This window comes from Rhineura floridana, chromosome 4, assembly GCF_030035675.1.
Source record: "Rhineura floridana isolate rRhiFlo1 chromosome 4, rRhiFlo1.hap2, whole genome shotgun sequence".
NCBI lineage: Eukaryota > Metazoa > Chordata > Lepidosauria > Squamata > Rhineuridae > Rhineura > Rhineura floridana.
In genome coordinates, this window is record NC_084483.1 from 204,383,170 (window position 1) to 204,396,145 (window position 12,976).

Sequence of the window (12,976 nt, forward strand, 5' to 3'; positions counted from 1 at the left end):
CACATAGAGGAGGGCTGGGATCTCTTCTCGATTGTCCCAGAGTGCAGGACACGGAATAATGGGCTCAAGTTGCAGGAAGCCAGATTTCGACTGGACATCAGGAAAAACTTTGTAACTGTTAGAGCCATATGACAATGGAACCAATTACCTAGAGAGGTAGTGGACTCTCCAACCCTGGAGGCATTCAAGAGGCAGCTGGACAGCCGTCTGTCGGGAATGCTTTGATTTGGATTCCTGCATTGAGCAGGGGGTTGGACTCGATGGCCTTATAGGCCCCTTCCAACTCTACTATTCTGTGATTCTATCAATGGCTACTAGCTATAATAGCTGTGCTGTGCCACCATAGTCAGACACAGTATGCTTCTGAAAACTAGTTGCTGGAAGCCGCAGGAGGGGAGAGTGGTCTCTCACTCATCTCCTGCTTGTGGGCTTCTCATGGGCATCTGGTTGGTCACTGTGAGAACAGGATGCTGGACCGGGTGGGCCACTGGCCTGATCCAGCAGGCTCTTCTTATGTTCTTAGTTTGTTATTTTTATCTTCTCTTCATTATTCTCAATACTGGTGTTTTATTGCTGTAACTTTTATGGGTGCTGTAGGTTGTTCTATAATGTTAGTCTTATTTAGCGACTTTTAATCATAGAATCATAGAATAGTAGAGTTGGAAGGGGCCTATAAGGCCATCAAGTCCAACCCCCTGCACAATGCAGGAATCCAAATCAAAGCATTCCTGACAGATGGCTGTCCAGCTGTCTCTTGAATGCCTCCAGGGTCGGAGAGCCCACTACCTCTTTAGGTCATTGGTTCCATTGTCGTATGGCTCTAACAGTTAGGAAGTTTTTCCTGATGTCCATTCGAAATCTGGCTTCCTGCAACTTGAGCCCATTATTCCGTGTCCTGCACCCTGGGATGTTTGAGAAGAGATCCCGGCCCTCCTCTGTGTAATAAAGCTACCTTCCTTTTTTTGAGCTGTGTGTTCTTCCAAACAAGCTTTGGTACCAAATCCAGCACCTTTGTTTAATGTGACTACTTGCTACTGTTTAACTGTTTTGCTTGGGGCTGCAAGAAGCAGAGAGCCTGGCTTTTTGGAATCCCAGGGACATCCGTGTAAGGTAAGGCTTTGGTTTCTCCTGGCTCAAGCTGGTGGACAGATGAGGTGGTGGCAGCGTGATCTACTTTACAGGGTTGGTTTGGGTTTTTTTTTTCCAGCCCTGGTAAGATTGGCAACTGAGGATACCTGACAGGAGCTGTGATTTCCAGAGGAGTGGAGCCTCGTGTTCTTGACAGAAATATAGAGTCCAAACCAAAAAAATAAACAATAAGATTAAAATAGTGCAGAACAAAATACAGAACCCACTTAGAGCAGCAGCAACAGAAATTAGTAGTATTAACTGTAGTATCATTTTCTACCAATAAGTACCCCAAACAGCGGTGCAATTAGAGAATAAACAGGCAATGTCAAAACCCACAGAATTAAACTCTGAAAAGCAGCAATTAAAATTCTTAAAAAACAGAAGCAGAACTAGATATAAAAAGCTTGCTTTCTGTTTCTTTCCAGTATAGTAAGCATGTGATTCATTCAGTCATGTGAGCCCCGACCTGCTCTTTGAGGTGGTACAACAGCACCATCACAGCTTTCTGTTAGCTGTGAACATGCTATACATTTAAAGAGCATTTAAAACACCCCTGCAAAGAATCCTGGGAACTGTAGTTTGTCAAGGGTACTGGGAACTATAGCTCTGTGAGGGGTGAGCTATAATTCCCAAGATTCTTTGGGAGTGAAATGTGCTTTCAATGCTCTTTAAAAGTATGGTGTGTACACAGCCAACAAGTATTAAGGAAGGGAGGAGACAGTGCGGGAGTTGTGGGAACCCCACTCACCTGCTCTATGGTGGTCCTCACAAGAAACAAACTTTCTATTGGGATGACCTATGTGTGTGTGTGTGTGATAGATTCAGGGCAGAAAAGAGAATCTGGGGTCATCCAACAAAGCTGATTGGTGGGAGATTCAGGGAGACAAAAGGACTATTTCAGCCCATAGTTAAACTATGGCAGTGGCTCCCAAACTTTTTCTCCCAGTGACCACTTGAAGATTGCTGAGAGTCTCGGTGGACCACTTAATGAATTTTTCCTGCCTCTTGCAGCAATTGGAATGTGTTATGCTAGATGCGGTATGATTTTTAATTGTAAACTGATTTTTACAATTAATCTTATATATTGTATTTCATTGCATCCCAGCACCAGAGGCAGTATACAGGGGGTAACAGTGTCAGAGGGCTGTTGTGCTTACGCCCTGCTTGTGGGCTTCCCAGGGGCACTGTGCGAAACAGGGTGCTGGACCAGATGGGCCTTTGGGCTGAGGGGCGTTCTTCCATTTGTAAGGCTGCCGTCCTCTGTGCCCTTACCGGGGACTAGACATACGTAGCGCTGCGCTGCAAAGAAAGCAGTCAGCCAGAGATATCCTCATACAAAAGAGCGTGAGAAACAAGTACTGAAAGTACTTGGCAGACTTTGATAATGACAAAAAACAACTCCCTTCCAGGGACTCTGGGGAGATAGACAGCCCACACTCACGGACATTTGGAGGCCCATTGGAAAAGAACCGAAATGTCGAATGGCGTATTTATTAATTTATTTTTATTTTCTTACATTTATATCTCATCTTTCTTCCATCAGGGAGCCCAAGGTGGCATACATGTGGTTTTTCAGGAAATGACCAAACCTATGTCTGCTTAGCTTCAGCAAGATGGTGGCCTCATGTGCCTTCAGACCATAACCTGGTAGAGATACATGTATCTGCGTATACTAAAGAAATTTTGTACGTGCAGGCATGCTACCACCTGGGAAAACAGCTTGCAGGGTATATTTACAGGTGAGAATCAGCAGGTGTGGGGGGAAAATAGCAACCTCTCCCATCCATGAGCCTCTCACCTAGTATTTGCCTGACTACAGGGCTTGGAATATTGGAAGTTGCCTAATACTGAGTCAGACCGTTGGTCCATCTAGCTCAGTATTGTCTACACTGACTGGCAGCAGCTCTCCAGGATTTCAGACAGGAGTCCTTCCCAGCCTTACTTGGAGGTCCCAGGGATTGAACCAGGGGTCTTCTGAATGCAAGGAAATTGCTGTACCACTAAGCTATAGTCCTTCCCCATCATGGACTGAGAGTCCAATGTTTTGTTCAACCCTGGACAGAAATTTGAACCTGGCATTGCCCGGATATTGAGAATAGGTCTTGTGTCCCTCGATCAAAAGAAATTTCCCTTTTAATCTCTAAGAGTCCTTCCAGACAGTCTCTAGCTTTGGGTTGCATTCAGTCACGTACCAGCAAATCCAGGTTCTGTGCTTATAGTTGTCTGGGAGGTCTTGCGCAAGGAACCCGCTTCCCCAAAAGATCAGATGTTTTGCAATAAAGGAAGTGACGGGGGAAATACAGTGGAAAGTGTGGGGAGCCTCCCCACAACTAGGGACAGGTGAGAAATTCAATTCGCTTCGCATTTCAAGCCAAATCTATCAAATTTGCACTTTCTGAAACCACATGGGACCCGAAGCACAGCCACCCTTCGAAATCCACACTTATTTGAACCTTGAGATGCAGTTTGCTAACCAGAGTTTACAGAAATGCATGGGTTGGGGAAAGTGTGCTGAAAAACGAATATATGAGTGAAAGTAACATACAAAAATGCAATACATGATGGCAACCAGAATGATCAAGGGGAAAGGTTGCAGCATTTGGGGCTTTTTAGTTTAGAGAAAAGGCGGGTCAGAGGAGACATGATAGAAGTGTATAAAATTATGCATGGCATTGAGAAAGTGGATAGAGAAAAGTTCTTCTCCCTCTCTCATAATACTAGAACTCATGGACATTCAAAGAAGCTGAATGTTGGAAGATTCAGGACAGACAAAAGGAAGTATTTCTTTACTCAGCGCCTAGTTAAACTATGGAATTTGCTCCCACAAGACGCAGTAATGGCCACCAGCTTGGATGGCTTTAAAAGAAGATTAGACCAATTCATGGAGGACAGGGCTATCAATGGCTACTAGCCGTGATGGCTGTGCTCTGCCACCCTAGTCAGAGGCAGCATGCTTCTGAAAACCAGTTGCCGGAAGCCTCAGGAGGGGAGAGTGTTCTTGCACTCGGGTCCTGCTTGCGGGCTTCCCCCAGGCACCTGGTTGGCCACTGTGAGAACAGGATGCTGGACTAGATGAGCCACTGGCCTGATCCAGCAGGCTCTTCTTATGTTCTTATGTTCTTATGATGAGAAATTGCTTCCAAAAATGTGTACGAAACTGCCTACAAAAATGTGTTTATTAGGAGAAATTTGCTTTAAAAGAGGATTAGACAAATTCATGGAGGATAACGGCATCAAAGGCTATTAGCCATGATGGTTATGCAGAAGGTTATTGGAAACAGAATGCTTCTCAACACCAGTTGCCAGAAGCCGGCAGGAAAGGAGAGAGCTCTTGCGCTCAGGTCCTGCTTGTGGGCTTCCCATTAGGGCATCTGGTTGGCCACTGTGAGAAGAAGATGCTGGACTTGATGGGCCACTGGCCAGATCCAGCAGCCTCTTATTATTATTATCATGGGAATGCAAATCAATGCCTTCTTACACCCCTATATAAGAGCAGATCCTTGGACATTTCTTGTAGGCAGAAATGCTGGTCTCGTTTTTAACTGTCCATTTGGCTGTCTGACTTGTTGCCGGCCACACTCCTCTCCCAGTTCCCACATATTATCCCACATGCTTTTTCTGTAACTGCTGTGTTGTTTTAATATAATTGTTTATTTTCTATTATAATTATGGATGTTTCTATTTTAATGGAATTTGTTTCTTGTGTATTTTAATTATGAGTGTTTATATTTTTATCTTTGTATAACTGGTTTTATGTTTTGTGAACCACTTAGAAGCCTATTTTGGCATTAAGCAGGATAATGATAATGATAACAACAACAACAACAACAACAACAATAATAATAATAATAAAATAAAAAGAAGGTTAATTCAGCATGCGTACCTTACTGCAGGCCACACCGAAAATGCTGGAAGGGTAGGACATTATTAGATATACCAGAGATCTCCTTTTAGCCCTCGTGATAACCACGGACTCCTGGTAAGCTTGAATGATACATAAAGCTGCGGTTTCTTCTGGAATCTGTTGGAATCCTTTCAGAAACTCTTTCAGGGATTAGGTAGGAATGTGGAAATGAGCGTTTGAACATGAGAAGCACCCTATTGGAACAAACCAGTAATTCGGGGACAAACCATAGCTCATTGAGAGAGCACATGGTTTGCCTGCAGAAGGGTGAAGAGCCATAGCTCAATGGCAAAACATCTGTCTTGAGTGCAGAAGGTCCCAGGCTCACCCCCCAGCATCTCCAGGCAGGGCTGGGAGAGACCCCTGGCTACAATCCTAGAGAGTTGCTGCCAGTCAGTGTAGACAATACTGAGCTAGATGGGCCAGTGAACTAACTCGATATAAGACAACTTCCAATGTTCCTGTGGAATCACTTTCCATGTTCACCCATTTATTTATTCTTTAGCTCCACTCTTGCCTCTTACTAAACAGGTTTGGCAGGGTTTTGAATCAACACACAAGCCTACCAAACCTTTTTATGAACAGCCCATAGTGGGCTATGCCACATGCCCCTCAGTGGCCATGTTGTTAATTCTTAGTTTTTAAATTCTTTATACCTCAAAGTAATAAGCATCATCTATAAAAAGATAAACATTTTTTTATTATTATTATTATTTATTTAATTTAATTTATATACCGCCCTAAGCCCGAAGGCTCTCTGGGCGGTGTACATAAAAGATAAAACAAGCGCAGTGTAAAAATATAATAAATACAATAAATCAAAAACCAAAAACAAACAAACAAAAAAGAACCAAACAACGTCCAAAATACAAAATAATAGTGAAATACAGTTAAAACACACTTTAAAATGCCTGGGAGTATAAAAAGGTTTTCACCTGGCGCCGAAAAGATAGTAGCGTCGGCGCCAGGCGCACCTCATCGGGAAGACTGTTCCACAGTTTGGGGGCCACCACTGAAAAGGCCCTAGTTCTAGTCACCACCCTCCGAGCTTCTCAATGGGATGGCACTCGGAGGAGGGCCTTAGATGTTGAGCGCAGTGTACGGGTAGGTTCATATTGGGAGAGGCGTTCCACCAGGTATTGCGGTCCCATGCCGTGTAGGGCTTTATAGGTCAAAACCAGCACTTTGAATCTAGCCCGGAAACAAATAGGAAGCCAGTGCAGTTGGGCCAGAACAGGTGTTATGTGAGCGGACCTTCTGGTACGCGTCAGCAATCTGGCCGCTGCATTCTGGACTAGCTGTAGTTTCCGAACAGTCTTCAAGGGCAGCCCAACGTAGAGCGCATTGCAGTAATCCAATCTAGAAGTTACCAGAGCATGAACAACTGAGGCGAGGTCGTCGCCGTCCAGATAGGGACGTAGCTGGGCTACCAATCGAAGATGGTAAAAAGCATTCCGTGCCACCGAGGCCACCTGGGCCTCAAGAGACAAGGAAGGATCGAAAAGAACTCCCAAGCTACGAACCTGTTCCTTCAAGGGGAGTGTAACCCCATCAAGAACAGGATGAACATCCACCATCTGGGCAGAGAAGGCACTCACCAGCAGCGTCTCAGTCTTGTCTGGATTGAGCTTCAGTCTGTTAGGTCCCATCTAGTCCATTATCGCGGCCAGGCAACGGTTTAGCACGTTAACAGCCTCACCTGAAGAAGATGAGAAGGAGAAATAGAGCTGCGTGTCATCAGCGTACTGATGACAACGCACCCCAAAAATCCTGATGACCGCACCCAGCGGCTTCATGTAGATGTTAAAAAGCATGGGGGACAGTACCGATCCCTGCAGGACTCCACAATGGAGAGTCCAGGGTATCGAGCAGTGTTCCCCAAGCACTACCCTCTGGTGACGACCCACCAAGTAGGAACGGAGCCACTGCCAAGCAGTACCCCCAACTCCCAACTCCGTGAGTCTTCCCAGAAGGATACCATGGTCGATGGTATCAAAAGCAGCTGAGAGATCAAGGAGAATCAACAGAGTCACACTCCCCTTGTCCCTCTCCCGACAAAGGTCATCATACAGGGTGACCAAGGCTGCTTCAGTGCTGAAACTGGGCCTAAAACCGGATTGAAATGGATCAAGATAATCAGTGTCATCCAAGAGCCCCTGGAGCTGGCCAGCAACCACCCGTTCCAGCACTTTATCATGTATTTTTGATGTTTATTATCAACTTTTAATGAAAAGTTGACCGCAAATTCAACAGCGAAGGTGTGCAGGAAGAGGTGGGAGAGGCATTTTAGAATAGATCAAGATATGCGTACCGGTGCCTCATTGCTTACACAAAGAAAGCACTGTATACATCATGCACTTGAGACCTTGCCTTTCCAAAGCAAACAAAAACAATCCGGAAGGTTTGCAGATAAACAATAAATTAGCAGTAAAACAACAACAAAATTGTGTACAAGGAGAGATTCTCTGCAAGCAGCAATTGCATCCGTACAGAAAACAATATTTTGAAAAGCCTACTGAAACAGAACTGTTTGTGATGCTTGTCTAAAACAAGACAAATCTAAGTCAGTCTCAGGTAACAGGAGAAACTGAAAAGAATTAGGGCAGCTCCAAAACAGATTGGGCTGCTCCCCAAAGCTACAGATCCAGACAGAAGCCTAATCCCATGCCTTGTGCACACCCCTAATATGTACACACAGAGAGACGGAGGTGTAGGACAGGGGTAGGGGGAATCTGTGGATCTCCAGATTTTGTTGGACTACAACTCCCAACATCCCAGGCCATTGCGAATGCTTGCTTGGGCTGATGCAGGTTGGAGTCCAGCAACCTCTGGTACAGAAGCACATTGTTTTACTGAAGATGGAATTTCACCAGGTACAGGTGCAAGCAAAACCTGTCCAAAGTCCCTCTTCTACAAAATAATTATATCTAGAGGAACTTTATCCTTCTTTTCCTCTGGTCACCTTAAGACAGACAGATAGTTGGTTTTTTTAATTAAAAAAATAGAAGTGCCCCCCTGTGATTGGGTGGATCCTGATCTGAAAACTTGGGGACTACTGACTTAAAAGAAATGAAGGTTTTAGTTGTTCCAGGCTGATCAGGATAATTTTTTGGGACAGAGGAACCTACCAAGGCAGCTATCTAAGGGCTGTTCACCTCCACCTAGAATGAACATGTGTGAAACATGTGGGAAATGGAGGCCCGTGCACGTAGACAATGTTCACAGGTTTGGGGGAACATGTGAAGGTGTTCCCACTGCTGTGTGAACAGTCTTCTAGTTACATAACAATCAGAAGGATTGGGCTCCAGCTGGGAGGAAGGGCAGGAAATCAATAAATCAATCAACCAACCAACCAACCAATCAATCAATCAATAAGGAAAAACCAAAAATCCACTAGAGATTGGATTAAATCAGGCCCCAGCCTTTGTCATTCTGAGCCTTTTTCTGCCCAGTTGTATTAAAAATCCATCCAGAATACAAAGAGGACACCCTTTCTTGTGAATATGGTGTGAAACATAACATTTCAACAAGAATATGCCAAGACAATTTTGATAGACAAGCGAATACATCAGTGTCAGTTTAAGAGTAACCTACATGCTGAAAGTCATCCTCTCAATTATATACAGTATGCCAAATAAGCTCCACATTACATGGAGATCAGGATTTTATGTGCCTTATGTATGCCTTTAGTGAAAACAACTCAGAAATATAATCCACAAATAGTATACTACCAAATACAAATGCTTAACTTCAATATTTCTCAGATACACAAGTCAAGTTCTTTATAGGAACCAACCACCTATGCTTCTTTAATTAACACCCCCACCCGTTATTTTAAAGAACACTAGCTGTGATTGAGAATTATTTATTTATTTTAAATATTTACATAAGGCATTTATATACCATTTAATCAATAGCATTTCTAAGTAGTGTAATGCAGAAATAAACCATAGAGAGAATAAAACGATACAAATTCATCATAAAAGCAAACAGAAACCCAAACACCACCTTAAAATGAGGCTGGAATATGAAAGTCAAAAGCCTGAAGTTCAGCAAAGAGGGTGCATGTCTAAAGAGAGTTGGGAGGAAGTTCCACAGCCTTGGGCCCACAACACTGAAAGCACGGCTTCTAGTCCTTATGAGCCTTGCATCAGAGCCATGGGAGACCAGCAACAGAGGCTCCACAAAACATCTCAGTGATCAGGCAGGGATATAAAGGCCCAGGTGCTTCTTAAGACAATGCAACATTGCAGTAAGCAGACATCGCACCCAACGTCTGAAATTTGGCGAATCCATATGAGAATGCCAGAGGACTTTCACAATCCCAGAAAAAAATCAGAAATGTTTGGAAATAGAGATATTTCCCCACTGTTCAGACATGCATAAATCATGTTTGGTGACAGTCAACATTCAGCAGTAAATCTTGTAGGGTTTTTTGTTGTTGTTGGTGACTATTGCTCCAATTGCATTCATAAAAGGAATGCAAAATATGTTACAAATTGTTAGATCAGCTTAATAGAACCACTGTGGTGTAATGGGTAAGGTGTTGGACTATGATCTGAGGGACCAGGGTTTGAATCCCCACTCAGCCATGAAGCTCACTGGGTGACCTTGGGCCAGTCACTTTCTCTCTGCCTAACCTACCTCACAGGGTTGTTGTGAGGATAAAATGGGGAGAGGAGAAGCACCCTGAGCTCCTTGGAGGAAAGGTGGCATATAAATGTAAGAAATAAATAAATAAAACACATTAATACGTCAAAATAGCTGGATCACCCCTCAGAGAAATCCTGTGGACTTATCAACAATTCACCAAATTTCAGACATTTACGGTATGTTACACCTCTAGGCTATATGGGCTCCTACTGGGAGGAAGGGTGAGATATAAATCAAATAATAAATGAATAAATAAAATATATGTGGCACGAACAATATTAAAGATGAAATTTCCCTGTATTTCTTCATTTAGTGAGAATTCTTGAAAGTAGAGGTGAAAATATTCCGCTTTACTTTTACGATAAGTACTCATAATAAAAATAGGGACAACAAAGTGATATATGACAAAGACTCAACGAGAGAGAGAGGAGAGAGAGAATAGCATTACCCTCCGATGAAGATAAGAGTCCCAAACCATATCAAGTAAGAACATAAGAACATAAGAAGAGCCTGCTGGATCAGGCCAGTGGCCCATCTAGTCCAGCATCCTGTTCTCACAGTGGCCAACCAGGTGCCTGGGGGAAGCCCGCAAGCAGGACCCGAGTGCAAGAACACTCTCCCCTCCTGAGGCTTCCGGCAACTGGTTTTCAGAAGCATGCTGCCTCTGACTAGGGTGGCAGAGCACAGCCATCATGGTTAGTAGCCATTGATAGCCCTGTCCTCCATGAATTTTTCTAATCTTCTTTTAAAGCCATCCAAGCTGGTGGCCATTACTGCATCTTGTGGGAGCAAATTCCATAGTTTAACTATGCGCTGAGTAAAGAAGTACTTCCTTTTGTCTGTCCTGAATCTTCCAACATTCAGCTTCTTTGAATGTCCACGAGTTCTAGTATTATGAGAGAGGGAGAAGAACTTTTCTCTATCCACTTTCTCAATGCCATGCATAATTTTATACACTTCTATCATGTCTCCTCTGACCCACCTTTTCTCTAAACTAAAAAGCCCCAAATGCTGCAACCTTTCCTCGTAAGGGAGTCGCTCCATCCCCTTGATCATTCTGGTTGCCCTCTTCTGAACCTTTTCCAACTCTAGAATATCCTTTTTGAGATGAGGCGACCAGAACTGTACACAGTATTCCAAATGCGGCCGCACCATAGATTTATACAACGGCATGATGATATCGGCTGTTTTATTTTCAATACCTTTCCTAATTATCGCTAGCATGGAAGTACTAGCAATTGCTAGCACAGGAAGAATGAATACTGACTGTGGCCCGACACATCTCTGGAAGCTATTTTTTCTTAGTCACATCGCATCTGTGTTGGCTGTTCCAATTATTCCTATTTTACAGATGGCAAACTAAGGCTAACAGAAGAACTCTAAAAAGGCCACTCATTAAGTCTAAAACTGAGCTGACTCTTGAACATTGGATTTACAATTGAGCTGACTCCTGACTCCAATACTCTGTCCACTGACCTGTGCTCTCTTTCTCAGTTTGCCATTTATGAATGGATGAGGCAAATGTTTCTGCATTCAGTCCAATTTCTCACCTTGGTGTTCCTTGTGACGGGCTCAGGGCATATCCCATGAGATTCCAGAACCCATCCACAGCTAAGAAGAAAAACCTGCACAATGTTCTCCCAATTAAGCCCTTCTTGATAAGAAGTTTGAACTTCTAAACTCACTCATGTACAGAAATGCTCTAATAAGGCATCTGAGCTTTGTCAGTTGACTTCTGTTGGTGGTTTCCTGCCGACAACATCAGAACAACAGTCTGGAGTGGGCTGCCTGCTCTCTAGAGTCCTGAGGGCCAATAACTCGGTGCGTTTTGAGCTAATGTTAGACTTGTGGCCACTTTGGTGGAAAATGACGCTCCCCCGTGAAGCCTCAATGGACTATAACAAGCTACTTTTATGTTTGCAGGCCAAATTCTATTTAAAACCAACTTCTTTTTCCCTACAGTGATTACATCTTCATTCATGGATGACCAGTTCTGGTAGTGAGTTCATATTCACTGGGTTGTGCCAGTCCTTTCAATTTGCAATGAAGGTGAAGTCAAAGGTGTGCCCACAGCTTCAACCATAAGGAAGAAAATATATGTTATGTTTATTTATTACATCTTTAACCCACCCCACTTCCTCCGCGGAGCTCAGGGTGACCTACTTGGCTCATCTCACCTCATAGTCCCACCTAAGACGAGTCCTGCTAGATCAGACTAAAGACCCATCTAGGCCTGACCGCTGTTGTCCATGCACTGGTAAGCTCCAGACTGGATTATGGCAATGTGCTCTATGTTTGCCCTTGAGGCTGGTCTGGAAGCTGTAGCTAGTGCAAAATGTGGTGATGCAACTGCTCACTGGGGCAGATTATCACCACCATGTTACAATGCTCCTGAAAGAATTGCACTAGCTACCTGGCTATATTCAAGGTTCTGGTTTTGGTGTGCAAAGCCCTATACAACTTGGGATCAGGATACCTGAAAGATCATTGCACCCCTTATATACCCAGTTGATCTCTGCTCTCTGCAACTGAGAGCCTCCTGCAGATAAGACTTTCTTCTTCCAAGAAGCCTTTTAAGTAGAGACCTCATCCCAGTCTGTCTGTGATGGAACTGCTTTTCAAGATGTTTTATTGTTTCTGTGTTTGCCATCCTGGAGGCCTTTGGGGGAAAAGAAATACATTTTAATCACAGCAGCAGCAGCTTTCTGCCCAGGCTTTCTATGAGCCATAAAACTGGAACCTGTTATTACTGCATTCCTGTTTTTATAACACCATTTTATGTTTCATCTCTGCTTTTATGATACTGTTTTATTGTTGTATGCGGTATTTTTGTAAACCGCTTGAAGAGTTTTAAATATTAAGTGTCTTAGAAATGCTTTCCAAACAATAAATAAATAAACGTACTGGTGAAACAAGGTTACTGGACTGGGTGGGCTTTTGGTCTGATCTGGCAGGGCTCTTTTTGTGTTCTTAATTTAAAAAAAAATGATAACAGCATTCCAAATAATAAATAAAAGTCCATAAGAGCAGCAGGGTCCAATAAAATGCCACAAATATGGAATGAAATTTGTCTTTCTCCAACAACTTGCTGGAACAATGTGGCTTTTGGAAAACTCTGGGTGTGCATGTTTGGGTGAAGCCATTCCCATATGCAAGAGCCAGCATGAACGTGCCTTGCATGAAAACTGGGGGAGCAAAGTTCAAATCTCCACTCAGCCATGAATCTCACTTGGGCCAGCCACTGTCTCTCAGCCTAACCTACCTTACAGGTGAGGGGAGAGGACAGTG

The 12,976-nt window shown here is 43.6% G+C and overlaps 1 protein-coding gene across 2 annotated transcripts in view; it reads right to left on the bottom strand.

Moving 5' to 3' along the window:
• Positions 1 to 11,332, bottom strand: part of BLK (BLK proto-oncogene, Src family tyrosine kinase) — a 62,597-nt gene extending 51,265 nt beyond the window's left edge. For both annotated transcript variants that reach the window (XM_061626494.1, XM_061626493.1), the window contains exon 1: positions 11,239 to 11,332. The gene's annotated coding sequence lies outside the window, so the exon portion shown is untranslated. The remainder of the gene's footprint in view (positions 1 to 11,238) is intronic.
• Positions 11,333 to 12,976: the final 1,644 nt, after the last annotated feature.